At 41.1% G+C, this 13400-nt stretch overlaps 2 protein-coding genes across 7 annotated transcripts in view; one reads left to right on the top strand and one right to left on the bottom strand.

The window, feature by feature from the left end:
- Positions 1 to 13400, top strand: part of CMSS1 (cms1 ribosomal small subunit homolog) — a 430962-nt gene that overhangs the window by 131858 nt on the left and 285704 nt on the right. The gene's annotated exons all lie outside the window — the stretch shown is intronic.
- The window catches only part of FILIP1L (filamin A interacting protein 1 like), a 327587-nt gene that overhangs the window by 125917 nt on the left and 188270 nt on the right, over positions 1 to 13400 (bottom strand). The gene's annotated exons all lie outside the window — the stretch shown is intronic.

Below are 13400 nucleotides of genomic sequence, written 5' to 3'. Positions count from 1 at the left end.
CACCTTTAGCAGGTTTATAAAGCACAGTCTATTTACACTTCTGTTTTTAAAATCAACATTTTAAAAAAATGTATTCTGCTCTGATTAAGGCCACTTGTGTCCATGGGTCAACAGATTGTATTTGAAGTTCATCTGCCAAACATCCAACCGCAGGGTCCCGGGTCATACCTCCAACCACAGCCTGAGTGCTCACTTAAGTTAAGATACTTAACGTAATTGTAAAATGGTAAATTTGCTAATTGCTCTAACTTTCTGCATGTTCAGATTATAGTATTTTCTTTGGATATTTTTAAATTTCCTTAGCCTTTGGCAAATTAAGATAGAAGCATCAAAGTTACTTCTACAGCATACTTTGGATTATTCTGTTGTGATGACAAAGTCTAACATTGAAGGAATGAAGGCTTGGTCCTGGGCTGTGTTCCTGACCTTCTGCCAAAATTCCAGCTCTACCCTGGGTTAAGTTGAAGAATTACATTTAGGACCTTTATCTCCAAAATATGGACACTACTGCCATAGTAATTGGTCATCATAGAAACAATATAAAAGGAGTTAATATTTAAAGGACACATTAGCTCCACATCTGGTCATATAATTATCCAAATTAATTTATAATAGCAAGAAGCATTGGTCTACCTTAGAGGTTTCTAATGAAGAGAGACAATATCAATTGAATTTATAGTCTGCTTCAATAATGTACAGATTATTAAAATTTTACTCATCCCTACAAATCGTGAAACTTTCATCATTAATGCTTTGCTGTTTTTTTAAATATTTCTTCTAAAAATCTGAAAAAAATTCAAACATACAGAAAAGTATGGAAAACATAATGAACCACTACATGCTGCCATGCAAACTGTAAAATCTTAATTTACTGTGTACACTCTAAAGCATTTTTTGAGTAAAATATTATGGATACAGTTGAAGCCCCTTAAGTATCTCTTTCTTAATCCACTCTCTATCTCCCCACCCCAGAAAACCGTCTTTAACTTGCTGTGTATAATCCCCATGCGTGTTTTCTACTTTTTAAAACATGCGTGTGCTGCTGAACAGTGTGCAGAAGTGCCTGGCCTATTTCTTTTTTTTTTTTTTTTTTAATAAATTTTTATTAATGGTAATGGGATGACATTAATAAATCAGGGTACATATATTCAAAGAAAACATGTCTAGGTTATTTTGTCATTAAGTTATGTTGCATACCCCTCGCCCAAAGTCAGATTGTCCTCCGCCACCCTCTATCTAGTTCTCTGTGCCCCTCCCCCTCCCCCTAACTCCCTCCCTTCCTCCCTCCCATGTCCTCCCTCCCCCCACCCCTGGTAACCACCACACTCTTGTCCATGTCTCTTAGTCTCGCTTTTATGTTCCACCTGTTTCTAAACTTTGTGTAAACAGCATGTTGAGTCTGTCTTTCTGAAACAAGCTTTTTCATCCTGTATTCTTCCTTGTTCCATTTTACTTTGGTTTCTATATTTTGATAGCTATATATTATAAATTTCGTTATATGAATATCCATGATTTATGGAAATTGAGTTTTCATTTTTAAGTATTAGGGGAAAATGCTGCTCTGAAATGTTCTTCTCTCTTTTGTATATTCAAAATGGACACTTCTCTCTTTTGTATATTCATTTGTCTAGGGAATATTATTTAGGGAGTAGGAATTGGATTTTTGGAATGTGGAGTTGTGGATTCCTGCTCTCTCTCCTGAATGGGGTGCCAAGTTAGAGCGGAATGTGAGTCTCATTGCTCCGTGGCTTCACTGACACTTGCTGTTATTGAGTTTATGATTTTTCCCAATTTGAATGTGAATTTTTAGATTTCCTTCCTCAATTATTAGTGAGGCCTCCTTTCTGTGCTGAGCAGCCCTGCTTATCTTCATGGTCTGCCTATTTTTCCTTTGTATTGGTTGTCTTTTTCTTATGGATTTTAGGAATTAATTATATATTCTATAAATTACGGTTTTGTTGATTAAATGTTTTGCTATTATCTTTTCTAGTCTCTATCTTGCAATTTCACTTTAATATGTCTTTTATGGTATAGAAGTTTTAAATTTTAATTTAGTCAATTTATACACACACACACATACATATATATATATATATATATACACACACACAAATATACAAATTTGAATAATTTGCACTGGCAACCAAAAGTTGAACAGTGACACTATAAAGGACTGGAATCACACTGCCTGAGTTCGAATAGCTACACCATTAGTTATTGGCTATAAAACTTTAGACAAGTTAGTTAATACAACAAGTCTGTGCTTTAGTTTTCTTATCTGTTAAGTGGAGATGATATTACTGTAGTATGTTTGTAACCGAAATTTGCTGTGAGGATTAAATGTCAACACATGCCAAATGTTTGCAACATGGCTGGTACAAAATTAGCACTCAGCAACCATGGTCTATTATTGTTAATATTATCGTTAATTGAGTCTTAAAAATTCAGGGACAAACCCAATAAGAAAGGTAAGTTTATGGCCTGACCTGTGGTGGCTCAGTGGGATAAAGCATCGACCTGGAACACTGAGGTCGCCGGTTCGAAACCTTGGGCTTGCCTGGTCAAGGCACATATAGGAGTTGATGCTTCCTGCTCCTCCCCCTTCTCTCTCTCTCTCTCTCTGTCTCTCTCTCTCACTCCTCTCTCTCTAAAAAAATCAATAAATAAAATATTAAAAAAAAAAAAAAGAAAGGTAAGTTTATTTGATTTTCTCTTTTATTAAATGAGATATGAGGCATGATTATGGGGGGGGGGACAATTAAGAGAATGACTTTGTATATCATTGCTGGGTTCTTCGTTTAAGAAGTGATTTCTCTAGCCTGACCAGTGGTGGTGCACTGGGTAAAGCGTAGACTTGGGATGCTGAGGTCTCAGGTTCAAAACCCTGTGGTCGCCAGCTTTTATCTGGCTTGAGCTCAGGGTCACCAGCTTGAGTGTGGGATCATAGGCATGATTCCATGGTTACTGGCTTGAGCCCAAAGGTTGCTGGTTTGAGCAAAGGGTCACTGGCTCGGCTGGAGCCACCTGGTCAAGGCACATATGAGAAGCAATCAATGAACAACTAAAGTGGCACAACTGCGAGCTGATGCTCCTCATCTCTCTCCCTTCCTCTCTCTCGCAAAAAAAAAAAAAAAAAAAAAAAGGGATTTTTCTCATTGGCCTCAGATTGCTGGCACTGCTTACAAGACCTGAGAGTCAGGTCTTGAGTACTTTACAGCTAGCCAGGCCGGCCACCGCTCATCCCTCCACTCATCCTTCAGCAAGCATTTATTGGAAACCCACTGTGTGTCCTGCACTGAGCTGGTTATTTATAGTATGGCTTTCTTACTTCTCTTAACAAATGCCACACTGTTACTCAAAAGGTTTATGAAAATATCAATAGTTTCTAAAACTGAGGTTATGAGAAGTGCACTGAACTAGACAGAAATCAAAGGAAAAGAATTGGGAGCTGTGTGACTTAGTTAAGACACTGACCCTCTCTGGGCCCAGTAGCCTGGTCTCTGAAGTGAGGGGCATGGAGAGATGATCTCTTTGAACCTTTTCCCCTATGATGCCTAACAACTTTTGCCACTGTGCCTTTCTTGTAGTGTAGGTTATGAGTAGTATATTTGGAAGAGATGGATTTGTGAGTCTGCATATAGGAATCTCACAGAAATCTAAATGCTGCACGTGGATATGCAGTAAACCTGTGTCTGATGATTTCCACCAGGGGAGATCTTACACTTTAAAACCCAGTGCTTACGGGGAACATCCCCGCTAATAATTTTCAGCTGAGAATTGTTATATAGCCTCACCATTATCAGGCTGTAAAAGCAGACCTTGAAGGTGTTTATTGTCTTACATGATTACTATTTACATGTTTTATTTGTCAGTAACACATCAACTTCGACTGATACCAGTGAGCCACTTTGCCTTGAAGTTATAATATCCTTCTGGAAAAACTTACAACAATCACTTCCAAAATTTTAACAAATCACATAATGTATTTGCTCCACAACTCATGCTCTTCTCACTTGCCTCCATCAAACGGACCCTATCAGACATTAGAGATAGAGAAATGGTGGTGACAGTGATGATGGTAATGGGGGTGGTAGTAAGGATGATAGCTAATAATTATGAGCACTTAACTATGGTGCCAGGCATTCTTCTAAGCATTTGGCATGTGTTAACTCATTCTAGTCTCACAGCAACCCCATGAGGTAGGGAATAGTGTCATCTCTCTCTACAGCACAGATAACTTACTGAAGGTTGCACAGGTAATAAGTGGAAGAACTGTGATTCAAACCCAGGCAACCTGACTCCAGGACCCAAACTCTTAAAAATCGTGCCATAATACCATTATGCTATATTGCCAAAGACAAATGGTTACACACACCCTGTCTGGAAAGTGCTTATAGCCTTGCTGATAACAGTACAGATGAGCAGTGGTCTGTGACAATAGTTATCGCTGACTGTTCCCTAGGTAGCGAGGGAAGGATTTATTTATCTGAGAAAAGTAAAGGCATGGAAGAAGTATATTTTTGTGTAGAGGTGGCAGTTTGAGAACATGTGGGAACTGTAAGTAGAAAACCCTATAATGTATTTATATATGAATTTATAAATAATGTTCATATACCATAATATATAATACATGCTATGTATCTTATGAGGCCATGTATATAATGTACTATACCTTATGAAAACATTTGAAAAATCAAAAAATATATATTAATTAAAAATAATAAGTTATCTGATTATTTTTCTCTCAACCCACTGGATTGTCTTTTTTTTTTTTTTTTCTTTTTTAAATGAGAGGAGGGGTGATACAGAGACAGACTTCTGCATGTGCCCCAACCAGGATCCACCCGGCAACCCTGTCTGGGGCCCATGCTCTAATCAACTGAGCTATCCTCAGGTCTTGAGGCTAACACTTGGACCGACCGAGCCATGGCTCTGAGAGGGGAAGAGAGGGGCAGGGGGCTGGGAGGGGAGGAGAAGCAGATCATTGCTTCTCCTGTGAGCCCTGGCCAGGGCTCCCACGGGATTGTCATGGACACTCCAGTAAGACACTTGCCCTGGCCCGTAGGAGTAACGAAAGGTTGTTTGCATAGATTTGATATATTTAAAACAGATTATTACATGCCACTTTATTTGTAGATGTGTTTACATATGAAGGAGAGGGCTATTGATGTCTTCTTTTCAATATTACTAATCTTCTTTTATGTCTTGTGTGGGGTATCTGACCTGGTGCTTCATACATAATGGGTATTCAACAAGGTAACTGGTTTGCTCCTTCTACTTTGTGGCCTATTTCAAAACTTAGGTAGAGCCAAAGCAATAATGGCTCCAAATTCTGAGTCACTCTGCAGCTTCAGCCCAGCTGACCCTGAATGGTCGACGGTAGGCTCACTCACATGTCTGGCTGTCAGCTAGTTGGACTGGGAGACTTCAGCTGGGTCATCTCATCTCTTCTCTACGAGTGTCTGAACCTCTGGTGGGCTAGACCAGGCTTCCCTGCACGGTGATCTCAGGAAAGCATTCCAAGAATGTGAGAGCAGAAACTCCAGAGTCAATTTTTATTGGTGAACGAACAGTACAAGGTCAGCCCCAATTCAAGAAGTAGGGAAATGGATTCTACCATCTTTCCTTTTTTTTTCTTCTTTTCCAAATGAGAGGAGGGGAGATAGAAAGAGAGATTCCTACATGCACCCTGACCAGGATCCACCCAGCAGCCCCCATTTAGGACCGATGCTCTGCCCATCTGGGGCCATGCTCACAACAGAACTATTTTTAGTGCCTGAGGCAGAGGCTCCAAAGAGCCATCCTCAGCACCTGGGATCAACACATTTGAATCAATTGAACTATGGCTGTGGGAGGAGAAGAGATAGGAAGAAGTGGAGGGAGAGGGGTAGAGAAGCAGATGGTCGCTTCTCCTGTGTGCCCTGACCAGGAATCGAACCCGGGATGTCCAGATTCTGGGTTGACAACTCTGCCCCTGAGCCAACTGGCTAGGGCAGATTCTATCTCTTGAATGGAAGGAGCTGCAAGGTCACATGCACAAGTAGTATATGAAAAGTTAATTGCAACCATTTTTGGAAAACTTCAGGTTTACCACACCTACAGATTTTTATGTTTCTATAAAAATCTAATGAAATTCTAGTTTAAATGAGGGATAAAATATATTTGATTCTTCACTTCTTTTAGTTACCTAGGAGTGTAAGTTTAATTTTATGATTTATATTATGCATTCCTGCACTTTCCTCTTATCCACATACTCTTCTCTGGAAGATAGCCTACTGACAAGAATCGACTTGTATCCTGCTGCTAATCTGTAAGTACTTTGCCACCATTAGTTTTATCCAGGATATGCCTTCCCGAATTCCAAGGTAACGTAAGCTCTGTGTAGCAGGGTGGTTTGCTAAGCTTTGTCCTAAGTCATGCCCTTTGGGTTCAAGGCAACCCTGAACTGCTGCAAAAAACTGAGTCAAATTCTATGCATCCTAGCTTCCCTTACCCCCTTCTTAAAGCGCGTTAGATGAAATCGGCCAGGAGAGCACAAGTCATTTGCCAATGATGGCATTTATAAGTGATATAAAAGGAATGACCTGAAACATTTTTTATACTATATTTATTCTTTTGAAAGTGATTAGAGTTTTTCTGAGACGACTGATCCACTTGGGAGGTTAGGATAGTAGCTTCAACATTCTTGCTGGCGTGCACATTCGCTTTGTGAGCAGAGCCATCGTGTGCAGACCTCTCTTCTACTGAGGAGTGTGTGTCTCCACACGTTACAGTGTGGACTTTCCTTGCCCTTCTGCCAAGACCACAGAATGATCAGTAATGAGATGTAATTAAGTATCTAGAGTAAGAAAACAAAGCCATGGGTTTCATGATACCCTTATGCTTTGTATTATCAGTTACTTCATTGTTTCTCTTGGCAAATTTTTCATGCATCTGTGCTTGGCCCAGAGATGCCTATTGAGGAAAAGAAACATTTTGTAATAGCTACGGTGGTTTGAGATTTTCAGGTTATCAAAAAAAAAAAAAAAAAAAAAAAAAGGAAAAGAAAAAAGAATGGGAAGATGTTTTTGTTTATACCAAATAATTATGTCCTACACTTTTCATGAAGTGCCGGCAGCGACATAATGCCCCATGGTTTTGCAAGGAGAAAAACTGCTTGGCTGTCAGTTTAACACCACCGAAAGTTTTTTACTAGTGACTAGCGTGGCCATAGAGCGGCAGCCTCCAGGAGTATGAGACAGCAACAGACTGGGAATCAGGAAACCTGACTTCTGATCCCTGCTCTGCATGTAATTAGCCAGGCTCTGGGTTGTTACTTATAAAATGAGGGTATTGGGTTAGGTTGGCCCATGAGGTCATTTATGATTAACAAGCATCAAGGGTTCTTTTTCCTGACCTCTACTCTGTTCCTCATCCCTTAGCAGATCCCCCGACTGCAGGATTGGCGCCTGGGACTAGAGGATCTCTGAGGTCCTGGGGCTTCCCACTGTAGAGTTCTGTGGTTCTCTGTTGTCTAGTCTCTATGGATACACAAGTACAGTGCAGGGCCCCGAGATGCAGATTCTATTTGTTTTCTATGTGGTGATCTCAAACAGTTTTTATTTTGGGTTTAAGCTGGTTGACATTGTGGTGGATCTTGGTAAGAAGATGTGTGGTCTGTGCCGAAGGACTAATAGAGAAATTGAAATTATTTACTTAATTTAGTTAACAGGAAATGGCCAAATGTAAATAACAGCCTGTTCTACCTACTGCCTTCCCACACACCACCAGCCAGCTCCTTACTATAAAAGTTAAATTTTCTTAATCATTCTTTATTAATCTTACATATCAAAATTTGCTTATTCTACATAATTGGTTGCTGTTTAGGCATAATCTAGTCTCCATGTACCTGTTTATTTTCCTGTTGGAATGGTAGGAAGGAGGATGTTTTGTTTATATTAAGAAACTTAAACCTGAAGGAAAAAAACTGTTTTTGGTGTTGATCATTTGATATGATATTGAGGTAGCCAATCAAAATTACTCGGATTTAAGAAGAAAGTAATAGTAATAGTGACAACTTTCATTTACTCAGTACTTACTCATATAAGTCTTTGCTAATTGCATTCCTTTGATTAACCTATTTAGTCTTCACAAAATCTATTAGTGATTCCCATTTTGCAGAGGGGAAAGCTGAGCTTATGGCTCTTAAGTGATTTGACGAAGGTCATACTGCTGGAAGATGGCAAAGCTGGGTCTGACCTGGCACACACAGTAAAGGAGAAAGTCCTGACTCAACATTATTAACCAGCCTGACCAGGCAGTGGCGCAGTGGCTAGAGCGTCAGACTGGGACATGGAAGATTCAGGTTCAAAACCCCAAGGTCGCCAGCTTGAGCGCAGGCTCATCTGGTTTGAGCAAGGCGCACCAGCTTGAGCCCAAGGTCACTGACTTGAGCAAGGGGTCACTCAGTCCGCTGTAGCCCTCTTTCTGGTCAAGGCACACTTGAGAAAGCAATCAATGAACAACTAAGGTGCCACAAAAAAGAATTGATACTTCTCATCTCTCTCCATTCCTGTCTGTCTGTCCCTATCTGTCCCTCTCTCTCTCTCTCTCTCTGTCACAAAAAATAAATAAATAAAAAACATTAGTAACCAGTTAACGTGTGTGAAGCACCTACTATGTCAAGTAGCATGCTAGGCAATTTGTACTCACTTATTTTCCTATAAGCGATGTCTCATCTATTGATATGGGGACAGTTAATTCTGGGTACCCAGAATTACACAAAAATCTGAATAATGTGAATTCACAATTCACTGGCCTTTTCAGCAATTGGTCTACTAGGTAAAGTTGTTTTGTTTTCATACATTATTTATGTGCAGAAACTTATTTGACTTTTTTTTTTTTCTTTTTTTACAAGTGAGAGGGGGAGAGATAGAGAAACAGACTCCTTCATGCGCCCCAACTGGGATCCACCCAGTAACCCTGTCTGGGACTGATGTTTTGCCCTTCTGGGGCCATTCTCACAACTAAGCCATTTTTAGCACCTGAGACAGAGGCTCCACAGAGCCATCCTCAGTGCCCAGAGCCAATGAGTTCAAACCAACTGAACCATGGCTGCAGGAGGGGAAGAGAGAGAGAGAAAGTGATGAGGGGTAGGGGTAGAGAAGCAGATGGTCACTCCTCCTGTGTTTCCTAACCAAGAATCGAACCTGAGATATCCACATGTTGGGCCAATGTTCTACTGCTGAGCCAACCAGACAGAGGTGATTGTTATCCTTTTTTTGTGTGTATTTTTTCAAAGTGAGAAATGGGGGGTGGCAGACAGATTCCCGCAGGTGCCCGACCGGGATATACCTGGCAAGCCCACTAGGGGGCAATGCTATGCCCATCTGGGGCATTGCTCCATTGCAACTGGAGCCATTCTAGTGCCTAAGGCGGAGGCCATGGAGCCATCCACAACGCCCAGGCCAACTTTACACCCATAGAGCCTTGGCTGCGGGAGGGGAAGAAGGAGACAGAGAGAAGGGAGAGAAGGAAGGCTAGAGAAGCAGATGGGCACTTCTCCTGTGTGCCCTGGCTGGGAATCGAACCCAGGACTTCCACACGCCAGGCCGATGCTCTACCACTGAGTCAACCGGCCAGGGCTGGTTGTTATTCTTTAATGTGCTTTTCTCAACTACTTGGCTGGTATCTTGGAGGAGGTGGCAAGAGGCAGCATAATAGAAAGAGTCTGAGATTGTGAAATCAGATGGAATTGGGCCTAAATTGGGGTTCCAGTATGTTAGCTCTGGCCTTCAACAAGTTTCTTAAACCTCCCCGAGCCTTCAGGTCTGAGATGGAGATGATGGTACCTGGTAATAGATTTATTGTTCATGCTCTGTGAGTACAGGGCCCCTGTTGTTCATATTTATATTCAGCGTCTGACAGAGTTAGACCTCAACAAGAATTCACTGAATGACTGAATCATGCAGTCCTTCATGCAGCTGGTTGCCTGTGAGCAGGAGCTGCCTCATGGGAAAGATGATTCGTCTGTGATCCACTGGCTGGAAATGTAGAAAAATGGTACGGAGAATCTAGGAATAAAGTTAGCTATTCCTTTACTATATGCTGGACACTGTTGTAAGTGCTTTGTGTCAATTATCTATTAATCTTAGTGAGTTTTAGCCTGAAGTAAAGACTGCAGGAAAGAGCTTGGGGAAGGCAAATTAAGGGTGGAGACTCTGGGATAGACACTAAAGACAAAGCAATTAGTGTTCATATGGAGGTGGGGGTGCCAGCGCCTGTGCCGATGTCAGGCAGCGCACGCATGCGCGTGCCGGCGAGAACTGACGCTAGATACCCGAGACTTAATAGGACTCTCCAGTTAATGTCACTACATTTTGAAACCCTTTGATCATATATCGCCTGACCTTCTATTCTCCTGCAGCCCACTTCCCCGCATATACTTTCCAGGGATGAAATGAGCTGAGGACCCACTACACCCCTCCTCTTTATTTGACAAACCTTTAACAATCATTAGCCCTGTTTATTTATCTATGTGAGATTTTATAAAGCGGCGTTGTTTAAACTTGGTGTGGTAGGAGGTTTGAGGGGCGAGTTGTTTTTTTTTTTGGTGGCAAGATGGCTCCGTAATGCACATCCATTCTGTGCTAACTGTAGCTTGCTCATCACCAAGGGACAGTGCCGGCAGTGACTCAGGACCTCCAAACGAATGTGCTTGCCATCCCACACTTGGCTGAATCTAGGGAGTAGGCTTGTCTGCTAGCTTTACATCTCCACTTGGAGGCCCCCCTCTTTATGCGTGCCGTCATTAAGCTATAACTTAGCTCCCTAGAAGGGAAAGGAAAGCGATGTAGTAAGATTATGGGGTTCTCAGTGATTCATGTGTGAAAATACTGGCTATAAATAGATGTTAACAGTGCTCAGTTGCAAAACAGCCAGGTTGTGCTTGCATGGCCACATTAGGGGAAAAAATCCCATGGAGTATTTTATTTGGTTTCTCTTAAAATAAAATAAAAAATATATATTTTTTGCTTCCTTTTATTGCCCTAGACTCCCACATTTGAAGACCCTAAATTCAGCCAGCTGCAGTAAAGCTATCCGAAGGCTTAAAAAAGATACAGTAACCCCCAGATAACCTAATTTAGCAACGGCCACCTTTATCTTCTTCTTCCATTTCCAGTAAAAACCATAGAAACATCATCTTGAAGGCATCTTTCCTTGAAGGAAGGACATGGGTGGGGCTTCAGAGAAGGTAATGAACCTTGAAGATGTGTGATTCAGGTTTGTATTCCCGAGGATTCTAAAAATGCCCTAAGTGTAGAGAATGTCGCTGTTACAGAAAGGGGAAAATCGCATAATGAGATGTAGAAGGCAATGTATCTGTCAGGACATCCATTCCCCGCTGACCACCCCTTCAGCGTTGTCAGTGATCACCTGCTCAGTGGTTATACAGCTCTAGAGCCTGAAAGGACTTCCTTGTGAGCTGAAGTCCTGCTCCCAGGAACTTCATTTCTACTGTTTCTGCCTCCAGAACTGAATCAAACAAGTCTACTCCTCTTGCCACACTGTAGCTTTCAGTGGGAAGGCTCCAATTTTTTTTTTTTCCAGATGAAACCTTAGCATCTTCAACCACAACTCACACCTCCTAGTTTAAGTTCTCTCGCCCAACACAGTCTCACGCAGACATTCTGATCAGACCCCAGGAGACCTACTCTTTGTTAGGCCTGGTGTTTCTTGGAGTTAGACAAAATTTTCTATAGCTTGAATGTAACAAAAGCCGTGAATTGGTCAGAGTATATATAATACTTAGGGAAGATCTTAGCAGTTCTTCTGAGGTTCTATCACAGTGGGAATTTTAAGTATAGATCTAGAAATTTGATAGTGAGCACTTAATGAGATTTATTTCAGCTTATCAGGTAAGTGTTTACAAGACCTTTCATGTGTGTATTGCTTGATACATCAGTAGATAGATAATTATTTGTCCTGTATTCAAGATAAATTTGAGGTTCAGAAAGCTTAAATAACTTAAGCTAATAATATTCAGAACGGAGATGAAAAATTAGGTATTCTGAAGCCTCTTTCTTTCCAGTTTTCTAATCAAAAACTCATATATATTTTTTAATTGACTTCTTTGGTTACTCGTCCACTAAGTGCTGTAGTCAGGACGCTGCTAGGCGGTGGAGACAGAGTAAACAGCCCGCCGATGAGGCCTAATAGAGTACGCTTACATCATGGCTTTTCTTAGCTGTGTGTTCTGAAGAAAAGACAAAAAGAAATGTAAAAATCTCCAAGTATAAATAGTTGATTTATCCGAGTTTTCCATTACAAATCAGTGGCTCTTTAAAGATTCTTCTCTCATTTAAGGTTGACAGAGGACTGGGAATGTTTTCCAGATTTTTGTGGAACAGAACAGAAAAAAATTATTTTCATATAGTCCAACTTAGCTTTAAGTTCATTTTTAAATGCCGCACTCCCAGCACTAGATCAGAGCTCTTGAAAATTATATGATTCTTTTAACACTTTTTAAACTGCATCACTTTTTATATTTCTTTCAATTCTGCTCTCTTGTTTTTCTTAGAAGTACAGTGATACTCAGCCAATCATTTAACCTTTCTATCCTCTGACGTTTGTGCCTTCAGCTCCCAGAGCCAATTCTGTTCAGTCCTCTTATTCTGCAGCTGAGGCCCAGCACAGGTGAGGGAGGTGTCCACGGCCGTTCCCTGAGCCAGCTCCAGAACCCAGATCCCTTGCCTAGAGCTCTGCGCTGTGCTTGTTCATTGGCCGACCCCTGTTTCTTCTAGACCTAAAAGGATGTGAATCCTGAAAGATAAACACGCACCTTTCAGAGTACCCAAATCCTTCCAAAGAATTTTCTTAGCTTCCTCAACCTCTTCACCCGATAGCCACCCTGAGTGTTTTTAGGCCTCCTCTTGGCCAGACCGACCCAAGCTAATACAGAGCTCAGCGGTGAGTAAGAGATTCAGAGATCAAGAGTTCCCATCTATAGATCCCACCATGACATCGTCCCTTTCTCTTCTTTTATCGAAGGACCTGTGATGAGAATAAAGAGGTTGTGTGTTACAGAGAAAATGTTGCAACTGGTTAAGATCCCTGGGCACTACTCCACCTTGAAGCCATTTTATTCCCTTCGAGGCATCTCTGGCATACTTAGTTTATACTTTAGTGTAACGGGAAAACTTAACTCCTTGCCTCCCAGGCATATCAGTCTAGTCCGACACCTTTACTCTTTCTATTTTTAGAGAAAAGAAGGAAACTAACTTTAGTAAAGCTCCAATTATCTGTCAGATAATACGACCCATACTTTCTATTCTTCATGTCTTTCCTTTTTTTAATTTAGACACATGGAGTTGGTATTATTCTCTTTATCTTACAGATGAAAAAACTGAGGTATTGAGAAA

Source organism: Saccopteryx bilineata, chromosome 8 (assembly GCF_036850765.1).
Source record: "Saccopteryx bilineata isolate mSacBil1 chromosome 8, mSacBil1_pri_phased_curated, whole genome shotgun sequence".
Taxonomy (NCBI): domain Eukaryota; kingdom Metazoa; phylum Chordata; class Mammalia; order Chiroptera; family Emballonuridae; genus Saccopteryx; species Saccopteryx bilineata.
Note: the sequence above shows the minus strand (reverse complement) of the source record. Positions and strands in the feature narration are given on the sequence as shown.